At 37.6% G+C, this 11,412-nt stretch overlaps 1 non-coding gene across 1 annotated transcript; it reads left to right on the top strand.

Moving 5' to 3' along the window:
• Positions 1-9,398: 9,398 nt before the first annotated feature.
• LOC120197761 lies at positions 9,399-9,505 on the top strand. Its single transcript, XR_005523298.1, has one exon. It is a non-coding gene; the product is annotated as a small nucleolar RNA R71 (small nucleolar RNA).
• Positions 9,506-11,412: the final 1,907 nt, after the last annotated feature.

Below are 11,412 nucleotides of genomic sequence, written 5' to 3' on the forward strand. Positions count from 1 at the left end.
ATCCTTAATCCATTCCAAACAATAAACTTAACATGCTTATGTCATGACAACCAAAATTTTCAGCCAAATATCATCAATTGCTTTTTAAGAAAGTATGGTACAATACCTCCCCGAAACTTGAGGGATGCATTATCCTCAATGCATGATAACTTAAACTACATAAATCTATATGCAAATGCTAAAAAAAATATTAAAATGCGATCTTACTGTGGTGGTGTGGCTTGACTGGATACCCTCGTTAGGCATCGTTTAAGAGGAGGGGGACTCTCTGATCCCGAATCGAGTGCTTCCATCATCGAGGGTGATGAATGCAAGACACGACCTTCCATTCGCTTGATACGTCTCTTAGTGCTCGGGGCTTATGCTAGATTTGGTTGTTCTTCAGTAGGAGTGGATTGTGCACGAATTGGAGCTTGGCTTTAAGCTGTTTCAGGGGTTGGTATTGCTTTACGGACGAGGGATAGTACTAAAGCTTGTTCGGATTACGTCGGGGCTGGAGTGAATCTTCATTGGTGAAGAAGTTGGGTGGAATATCTTGAGTCATTTCAGAGGTTAAGAAGGACGAGGGGCGGAGGAATTCGCCTGTCGCCATGGCCTTCCTCTGGTATAGGAGAGACATGGGTGGCTAGTGGTGGGACGTCTGTGGGTATCTCTGGGGAAACATTCGATGTCGAGGCTTGGAATGTGTTGCTGCCAGCAGTGTGTTTTAGAATGACGTTAGGGAAAGGTGGTAGGTTACCGGTTGTGATTGGGAGTAACTCCTTGAAAAATTGTTGAGTTAAGAGTCCTGTGCCTTGACGTACCCAAAGAAGATCTCCATATGATTCTCAAGGCGCTCGATCTTCTCACGCGTTTCTCACGTGTACGTGACCACTACTGACATTCTGGCCGCGGCAACAGATTTCGCTCCTTTCTCTATACCTTCATGTGGGGTGTTGTCATCAAAACTCATCAATTTTGGTACTTTATTTTTGGTGATTCCCTCATTGGATTTAATGAAATCCTCAAAGGGCTCCTCGGGGACCTTCTTTTTTCCTGCATAGAGTAGTTATGAAGTTAGGAAATAAGAGATTACCCCGGTTTCTTTTGGCGCACTCATGGATTTGCTCGAATATAAGTTCTCCAACATCATTTTTTCTCTCGTATATTATCGAGTGTAAAAGCATTAGTCTTTTCAGGAGCACGGTGCGTTATAAGATGTTGGCATAATTTTACCCTTGAGAAAATGATTCTACAACTTTACAACCAGCTTAAGGGCTCGATGATTGACTCTCTTACTTGTTGGCGCATTCCCCTCGAACTTAGCCCACCCGAAACAAAGATCTTCGAGTACTCCGTCGTAGGTTTCTTGGTCTACCTCAGCCACAAATCTCTTATGTTGCTCATCTACATTCCCTAACTTGAAGTATATGTTGAGTGCTGAAGGGGAAAATCGAAGGAGCTTCCCTCGGACATACACTGTGTGGTTGGACGGGTCTTCGAGATGGGCGTAGAACTCTCTGACCATCGCTAGTGCTACGGCTTTGGGGTGGTAAGAAAAAGTCTCCCAGTTGTGCTTCAGAATCACGTCCATGACCTCTGGTCCGAATGGTTCTTCATTCTCTGATGCAAAATGAACACGTCTTCCAAATACACTTTCCGTTTTTGGAAGTTTTTGAAGCGTGCCTAGGCTTCGGCTATTTGGAAAAGCTCAAAGCTTGGTGTTGGGGCTGGGTTTTTCTTCGATCTGGCCAAGATACTTGTTTGGTATAGTGCATTTAGCGGCGACGATGGGGAAATTTTATTGAAAAAAAAGTATTTTCTTATTATAGAGAGAGTGTGAAGCACGACGAAGAAGATGGAATTAAGGGTGGTTTTCATGGAAGATTAATGGGTGGTTTCTTTAGGGAAATTCGGTTAAAACAAGAAGGGAAAATATATGCCATTAATTTCATGAAATTTGATTGGACGTAAAGTAGGGAAAAGATACTTTCCCTCTTTATCGCCTAAATTTTCTTGCCCTAGGGTTTCTCTTCCATTCATGCGTGAATTATCTCCCCATGATTCCATGTGTACTCTGCCTGCCTACAATAAAGAAAAACTAAAATAAAACAAAACGGTTAATGGGTGCATAAAATAACATTATTTATTTGTGTACAAAATTCAAATTTTTGTTGCCTAGGTAACGAATTTTTGTTCAAGTATGGAACACTCTTGGGCATCATGTGTCATCCAGAATAAAATTGCCTAGGCAATATTTTCTGTCATGACATTGTTTTGTTTTCTCTTTGTATAAGCGGGCATTTTCGTATGCGTGTGCTCTGAATTCGTCCATCTCGTTCAGTTCCAAGAGTCTTCTTTCTCTAGTAAGCTGAGCATCCATGTTTAACTTTTTGATGGCCTAGTAGGCTTTATCTTCAAGTTCCACAGGTAGATGGCATTCTTTACCGTAGACAAGTTTGAATGGGGACATTCCTAGCGGTGTCTTGAATGTTGTGAGATAAGCCCATAGTGCTTAATCTAGCTTTGGTGACCAGTCCTTTCGACTTGGGTTGACCACCTTCTCAAGGATCTATTTGATATCCCGGTTATACACTTTGGCTTATTCATTAGTTTGAGGGTGATACGCCATGGCGATCCTTTGTCATACTCCATATCGTTTCGATGCCTTGGCTATTAATTTGTTATCAAAATGTGTGCATTCAGCACTAATGATTGCTCGTGGTGTTCCAAAACGTGTGAATATGTTTCTGTGTAAAACTTTTAGCACCGTCTTGGAATCATTTTTAGGTGTTGCAATGGCTTCAACCCACTTGGATACATAATCTACTGCCAAGAAGATGTACAAATGTCCAAAGGATGTGGGAAAGGCTCCCATGAAGTGTATTCCCCATACGTCAAAAAAGTTCAACCTCCAGAATGTTTTGCCATGGAATCTCATGTCGTTTTGATATGTTTCCTGTGCGTTGGCATCTATCACATGACTTGTAGAATTCATGTGCATCTTTGAACAAGGTTGGCCAATAGAATCCGGATTGACGTACTTTTGTTGTTGTTCTCATTCAACCAAAGTGCCCTCCATACGGTGACGAGTGACATTGAAGTAGAATTTCTTTTTGCTCTTCTTCTGAAACGCATCTTCAGATTATTTGATCTCCACATTGCTTGAATAGAAATGGTTCATTCCAGTAATAGTGTCATGATAAATCAAGAGGAACAATATCACTAACAAGAAAGTTAACTATGTCAGCAAACCACGGCACAACCATGACAAATTATATTTTCTCATCATGGAAATCCTCTTGAATTTTTGTTATGTCATGATAATCAGTTTTGTTAATTAGTATAGACAAATGATCTGCTACTTGATTTTATGTACCCTTTATATCCTTGATTTCTAAATCAGACTCTTGTAGTAATAATATCCATCGAATTAGTCTAGGCTTTGCAACTTTTTTATTGATCAAATATTTAATGGAAGAATGATATGTATGCACAATTACCTTAGTGTCTATGAGATATGGCCTAAGCTTATCGAATGCAAATACTAGTGCTAAAAGTTCTTTTTCAGTGGTGGTATAGTTTACTTGTGCATCATTAAGAGTACGGCTTGCATAGTAGATAACATGAAAGATTTTACTTTTTCATTGACCTAGCACTGCTTCGACTGCATAATCACTAGCATTGCACATGAGCTCAAAAGGTTCGTTCCAGTCAGGTGGGATAACAATTGGTGCTGCTGAAAGGTTTTTCTTCAAATCAGTAAAGGCATTCAGATAATCATTAGTAAATTCAAATAGATGATTTTGTTGAAGTAAAAGACACAAGGGTTTTGAGATTTGAGAAAATTCTTTTATGAACCGCCTGTAGAAGCTTGCATGTCTAAGGAAACTGTGTACACCTCTCACGTTGGTGGGTGGGGGAATGTTTACGATTACTTTCACCTTGGCTTTATCAACTTCAATGCCTTGACATGAAATTTTGTGACCCAACACTATTCCCTTGGTTACAGTAAAATGGCATTTCTCCCAATTTAGTACTAAGATGGGTTCTTCACATCGTTTCAGTACTTTTGATAAATTGTCGAGACATTGGTTGAAATTATCACCTGAGACGGAGAAATCATCCATAAATATTTCCATTCACTCTTTCACCATATCTGAAAATATGGCCATCATGCATCTTTGGAAGCTAGTTGGAGTATTAACTAGCCCAAACGGCATTCTTCTAAATGCATAGGTACCATATGGGTATGTGAAAGTAGTCTTCTCTTGATCCTCTGGTGTTATGGCTATTTGATTATATCCTGAGTATCCATCAAGGAATGAGTAAAATACTTTTCCTGCTAACCTATCGAGCATTTGGTCTATAAAGGGTAGGGGAAAATGGTCTTTCTTTGTGGCTTTATTAAGCTTCCTGTAATCCATACATATGCGCCAGCCCGTGACTGTTCTAGTAGTGAGGAGCTCCTCATGTTCGCTTTTAACCACAGTCACACCACACTTCTTTGGAACACACTGCACCGGGCTAACCCATGAACTGTCGGATATAGACTAAATCACTCCCGTATTCAGCCATTTTATAATTTCCTTCATGACTACCTTCTTTATGATCAGGTTGAGCCTTCTTTGGGGTTTTACCGAAGTACTATGGCTATCTTCTAGATTGATCTTGTGCATGCATATGGTAGGGCTAATTCCCTTTAAGTCTGCCATTGTCTATCCGAGAGCCTTTTTGTGCTGTGACAAAACTTTCAACAAACTATATTCTCCTGTTCGGAGGTTAGATTAGTAGAGATTACTACTAGTAAAGTTTCATTACTTCCTAGGTATGCATACTTCAAATAAGATGGAAAAGTTTTAAGTTCCAATTTGGGTGCATGTTGTAAAGATGATTCTATAGAATTAACTTCGTCAAAATCTAAGGGTTCGAATTTCGTACCTGATCTATTATGAAGGAGAATTGATTATTCCTTTGACTTTCCTTCGTGTTTTGCCTTGGTTTCGTTTTCAGGGAACCCATTGTGTGCTTTATTCAGATTACTATTATCAGGGCCATAACTCTCAGAATTGTCTGTTGAAAATAATTCGTCTGGGCCAAGATTTTCTTGTTCGTGTATCACGGTTATAGGGTCATGGCACAAAGTGTTGTATTCGTCTAGCCTTAGAGGTTCATCGTGGCCTAGAATTGTCTTTTCTTCCTCTTCTATTGAATTCATTTCTCTAATGCATTGGCATTCTTCAGAGTCGTCCACATATTTCATGGAGTTGAATACATTGATTGTGACGCTTTGCTCTCCTACCCTCATTGTGAATTCTCCCATTTTGCAATCTATTAGAATTCTTCCAGTGGATAAAAAGGGTCGTCCCATGATGATATGTGCATTTTCATCGACTTAGCAGTCTAAGATGAGGAAATCAACTGGAAATACGAATTTGTCCACCTTTATTATGACATCTTCTATTCTGCCCTCAGACCGCACATAAGACCGTACATAAGACCGATCGGCCAGCTATAGGATAATTTTGGTTGGACAAGCGTGATACCCCTCTCTAGTTTCATAAATATAGACTTTGGTATCAAGTTTACACTCGATCCCAAATCAACAAGAGCTCGTCCTATAAAGTTATTACCAATTGAACATAGTATTATAAAATTGCCAAGGTGTTTTTGTTTTGGTGGGAGTTTGCTTACTACATAAAAGATTTTTGTTGTCGTGTTAACATGTTCTACCTTCCTCTTATTTGTAGTAATGTCTTTAAGAAACATGGCATAGGAAGGCATTTTCTCCATGGCTTCAAGTAAGGGCACGTTAATATATAATTGGTCCAGAATATCAACAAATTTCTTGAACTGGATGTCATCACTCTGTTTCTTCAATCGTTGAGGGAACGGTGGTGGAGGTCTCACATTATCTGCTATTGGTGCTGAGGAATTTCTGGCCTTGGCCATGAATTTCCCGTTAACTGGATGATGTTTTTCTGAGCCTTCATCATCTTCCTTCTCTTAGGGCAATTCATCATGTTTCTCATTTTCATCTCAATCCTCTGGTTGTGTTATGCCATGGAGAGGATTGTTTAGCTGTTCTCCCCCAAACTTGTCATTTTGGTTAACCTGTGTTCCACTCCTTAGTGTAAGAACATTGCATTGCTCCTTTCCATGATGCTTAGTGATTTCAGTATCACTAGGGAGATTTCCTTGTGGGTGAGAATGTAATGTCGTAGCAATTTGGCCCACTTGATTCTCCAATACTCTTAGAGATGAACTATGGCTTTGGAAAAGCATAGCTTAGATTTGTAACAAATTTCCTTGTTTTTTTATTGTTGCAGAATGCTCATGCATCAAGGATTTTGTTGAAGCCATGAAATCTTTTGTTGAGGCCATAAATTCATGCAACGACACTTCTAAGGATTTAGTATTGGAATTAGAATTAGAGAAAGAAGTTATAACTTTAGTATTTTACAATGACAACTAATGATGTTGATTCTGAAAATGTTGATGGTCTGAGTTACTTTGTTGTGGCCTATTGTAACTTACTGCTTGATTGTTATTGTTACCTTGATTACTCCATGAAAAATTTGGATGTTGTCACCAACCAGGATTGTACATGTTTGAATATGGGTTATTATTGCTTCGGTTGTAATTGCCCACAAAATTGGTGGACTCATGGTTTTTTGAACATTCACTCTCATGACGGTTGCCATGATAAACTATGCATGTGTTATTGGTCACCTTGACTTCTCTTACCTCATTAGGACGCTGCAAATTTATCAACATATTAGTTATGGCATGAAGTTGAGCATATACCGAATCTTTACCCTCTAATTCATATGCTCCAAATGTTTTTCTGTCGGATCCCAATCTTGTATTTGGGAATTGATAGTCATTATTTGCTATCCTGACGAGGATATCAAAGGTTTCCTCGGGTGATTTGTCAAGTAAGGTGCCATTTACTGAGGCATCCAACATCATTCGAGTAGGTGCATTAACTCCGTTGTAAAACATCACTACTTGAGTCCAGTCATGAAACCCATGGCTGACACATTTGCGAAGTAGACTTTTATACCTATCCCAACATTCGTACATTGATTCATCATCTCCTTAGCGAAAACTTGCAATATCATTGTGAAGCTGTGTATTCATATTGGGAGGATTGTATCGAAGTAGGAAACTCTTGCATAAATTTTTCCATGATTCCATTGAGCCTGAAGAAACTCCACTGAGTCAAGCTCTCGCTCTATCGCGTAGGGAATAAGGTAAAAGTTTTAGTTTAAGCACATCTTCATGCACTCCTTGTTGTCGGAATGAATTGCACACTTCAAGGAAGGCATGAATATGTTGTCTAGCATCCTCATTAAATGCACCACCAAATTGACCGATAGAATTTACCATATTAAAATCACCGGTTTAAGTTGAAAATGAGTTGCTTGTATTTCAGGTGCCATGATGCCTGGATTGAGGTCATCAAGAATTGGATTCAAATGATATCGTATTGCTCTTGGTCTTGCAACTTGAAGATTAATTTCTATATCGGGATCTTCGTGATCTCCCATGTTGTTTCCTTGTGATTGTAGTTGATTTAGATATTCTCTGGTTCGTTGGTCACGTCGCCTCTGTCTGAACGACTGTTCAACTTCAGTGTCGAATGGTTCTAATGGTTTACCAGCAGATCTCAAGGTCATGCAATAATAAAAAACCTACAAAAGTAAATAATAAAATATATTAGAATAAGTAGATATAAGGTGACAAGAAAAGCTTGTTATAGCAAAAAATAAAAATTTCGTCAGTTGCCAATCCCCGGCAACGACGCCAAAAACTTGATCGCTTGTAAATGTATATGCTAAGGCAAGCAATTCTATGTAAGTGTACACAATCGAATCAAGTAATATAGGGTAAGTGAGTTATCTTCTCCTCAGGGATTGGTCGAAAGTTTTTAAGCTTCACCACAACCAGAACTAGTTGTCACAAGCTAATTCCTACTATCTTGTCAAACTAGAAAACTATTATTAATAAAACAAGAAAATACTGTAAAGGTATGATTACAGAAAAGTTTGGTCGAGAAAAAATAAATATGCAGACTATTGAAACAAAACAAAACAAAGACAAACGTTGATTTAATTATAATTCAAACAACCTCATATATTCAAACTTATCACAGAGCTTTTATGCTAATCTTTTGTGTTAACAAACAATTATTCTAAGTCTAGAATGAATTATTATGACATGCTTAAGCTTCCCGACAGGATTATTAAGTATTCTTAGACGGTTGCTACGGTAATACTACTCAATGTTACTTACAACCCTTAGTTTTTCAGACTATTGTCATAGCAATACCTCTCAGCGTGAACTATAGTCGTTGTCTATCCTACTCTAGCGTCTATCCCTTTTAGTCGATTAAAACCCTCTCCTTATCTTTAAGGTAGACAAGTTAGAACATCACCATCTCGGATCCATTCCATTGTTCACATAGATTTGTTTTAATTCTCTCAAATCTAAGAATCAATATCTAGACAAAAGGCAATCTTTCAAAGCTCTTACATTGCCAAGACATGTTTCACCAAGACCCCAGTCAAGCTATTGAGGCTCTTACAGTGTCAAGGTAAAATATTCAAACAATGAACAAAATAACCATGAGCAAAATCATAATTCATCATTCATAAAGCAGAAAATTATTCTCTAGGCAAAACAAAGATTAACACCAAGTAACACAATCATGGTGCTATCAAAATGTCATCCAAGTAAAGCTCTCTCACACTTTCAGTAAAACTCTAACTTCCTTGCCTCCTTTCTTTGGTGGCTACGACTGGATATTTATAGAGGGGAATCTCCTAGGGTTTCGCATAAGTGGAGATTCCTTAAATACCTGTTATTGTCTTGTCCATACTAAAAAGGAAATACGGCTGTCATAATTTTAAGGGTTTGCTTATACGTGAACGAAGTCGTACAATTGGCTTGTGACATAGGCAATTTCGTCATATCTGCTTCAAACTTTCCATATAAACCTTGCCTTGGCGAGATAAATATGCTCCTCACGCTCTTTAACTTCTATATTCCATTGGCCCCTTACATTTTCATGACTGAAATGTTCTTCCTCCGTAAATTTCCTGGACATACACAATCCACACAAACCCTTTCTCCTCAGCAGCATCAGTTAAACCAAATAAATCTTGTTAAAGCAAAACTTATCCACCACAAGCAAATATAACCTAAATGCAACTAAAATGTTGTGCATACTTTGTTTAGACGAGAAATAACTTAAGTGAAAAGACTAGAAATTGAGTCTTTTTCAGGAGTTATCAATATCATATGCTCCATTATATGTCTTATCCAGCAAAGTCACATTTGTTGAAGCATCCACCACCATATGAGTGTGTATGTTCAACCCATTATAAAACATCTCCATTTAAGTCCAATGTAGGAATCCATGCATAGGACACTTCCATAGTAAATCTTTAAATCTTTCCAACACTTCATACAAACTTTCATCTTTCAACTACTTGAATGAAGCTAAATCATTTTGAAGCTTAGAATTCATGTTTATTGGATTGAACCGCAACAGGAATTTCTTCGCTAATTCATTTTAGGATGCTATAGAACCTGGTGGAAATGAACTTAACCAAACTCGTTCTTTATCACGCAACGAATAAAAAAATAACTTCGGCTTTATTGCCTCCTTCTTAACATCTTGTTGAATAAAAGAATCACATACCTTCATAAACGCTCTTAAATGAGCCCTAGGATCTTCAGTAACATATCTTCCATATTATCCCATAGATTGTAACATTTGGAATATAACTGGCTTTAATTCGAAATTTATAGTATTAATAAATGGCCTTACAATGCCTGGATGTAAATCATCTAAGCTCGACTCCACATGCTCACAAATAAGGTGATTACGATCATCCAAATTCTAATATGGTTACCCAGCTCCAATACCAGCTGACAGCTCATCATTTTCTCTATTATGTAGCGGGGGTAGAATATCATTCCCTCATCTAACCATAGTAGCTTCACAACAATGTCTCCTAAATGTTCTTTCAATCTCTGGGTCAAACGGCTCTAAGTCGTCATTGCTTCTGGGCATACACTAGAAAAAATAGAAATAAGAATACCTATAATAGAAAACAAACAAGTAAGAAAAATTAAAAGAACTCTAAATCAAACCGATGCTCCCCAAAAACAACACAAAAAACTTGATGTTATGTAAGACGCTATAGCATTTAATGCAAGTATACGTATCACTCAAGTAATAAAGTCATAGCATTTGATGCTACGCATGTCGAATCCATAGAGAGAAAAGTGTTATCATTATAGTTTGCAAGAATATGATTTATCAAATATACGAGATGCTAAAGAGAAGATGTTAAATCAATAAAGGAAAACAACATCTCATGCCATAGTATTCCAGGAAGCAAGTGGTCAGCTATCAAATCGATGGATGCAATATTATGAACTTCAAATCTCATGCAAATATCCAATACTCAATTTATAAGATCAGTATTTATTAAAACCTCTTTAACTAATTTAAAAACTTTCGTATCTTAAAGGCTTGAGACATTAACAAAATTAATCAATTGATGCATATTTTTTAGTATACACTATGCTACTAAGAAATACCAATGCTCACAAAAGTATGTAGAAAATCGAATAAAACTATTTCTAGATTTAATCAAAAATATTATATATTTAATTATGAGTACTTCTACCCACAATCATAAAGAACTAAACTCATAAAATGAGTATCAAAGCAAACACAAAAAATAAAAATTGAAATATCATCCAACAAAGGTTTAAGCATTCAAATCACACCCTCTTTTAATAGAAGGCCTTAAATAAAGATCCACTGACTGTTGAAGCTACCCAACAAGATTCCCTTGTGCTACAGCAGTCCCTGGGAGAGGACTTAGGCTTCTATACGTTGAAGATTTAACGTGGAGAATTGGGTACTTGAAAATGCTCTTGAACGGCACACTTTTTGTGCTCAAGTACTCCCCTTTTATAGCTTGGATGGAAATTTCATCTCCCAATAGAAAATGTCTACGTTTCAGGTGATATACAACCAAATGACAGCTTCCCGAGCTAGTTGTCCCGATCTAGAAGGTTCTCTCAATCGTCTGGAGCTTAGATGATTGTTGCAGCATCCGATCAACATTTTCTGCAATGTTATGGCATCATTGTAATAGTTTTCAACAAAAAAAAATTGATTTTATCCTTTATCCACCCACAATGCTCTTATAATGCATAATGTATAGAACCAAGTAATTTTAATCCTAAAATGCTCCTAAGTGTACTTAAGTTCAAGCTAAACCTAGGTGAAAAGGCTACTATATATAACTCTTTTAAAAAGTTATCAACGACGTTTTTCAAGGACCTCACCTCCATGTTTAGACATATAGCTAGGTCCCACCCTAGTTCTTCAACTGCACCACCTCC

This window comes from Hibiscus syriacus, unplaced genomic scaffold, assembly GCF_006381635.1.
Source record: "Hibiscus syriacus cultivar Baekdansim isolate YM2019G1 unplaced genomic scaffold, ASM638163v2 tig00117048_pilon, whole genome shotgun sequence".
NCBI lineage: Eukaryota > Viridiplantae > Streptophyta > Magnoliopsida > Malvales > Malvaceae > Hibiscus > Hibiscus syriacus.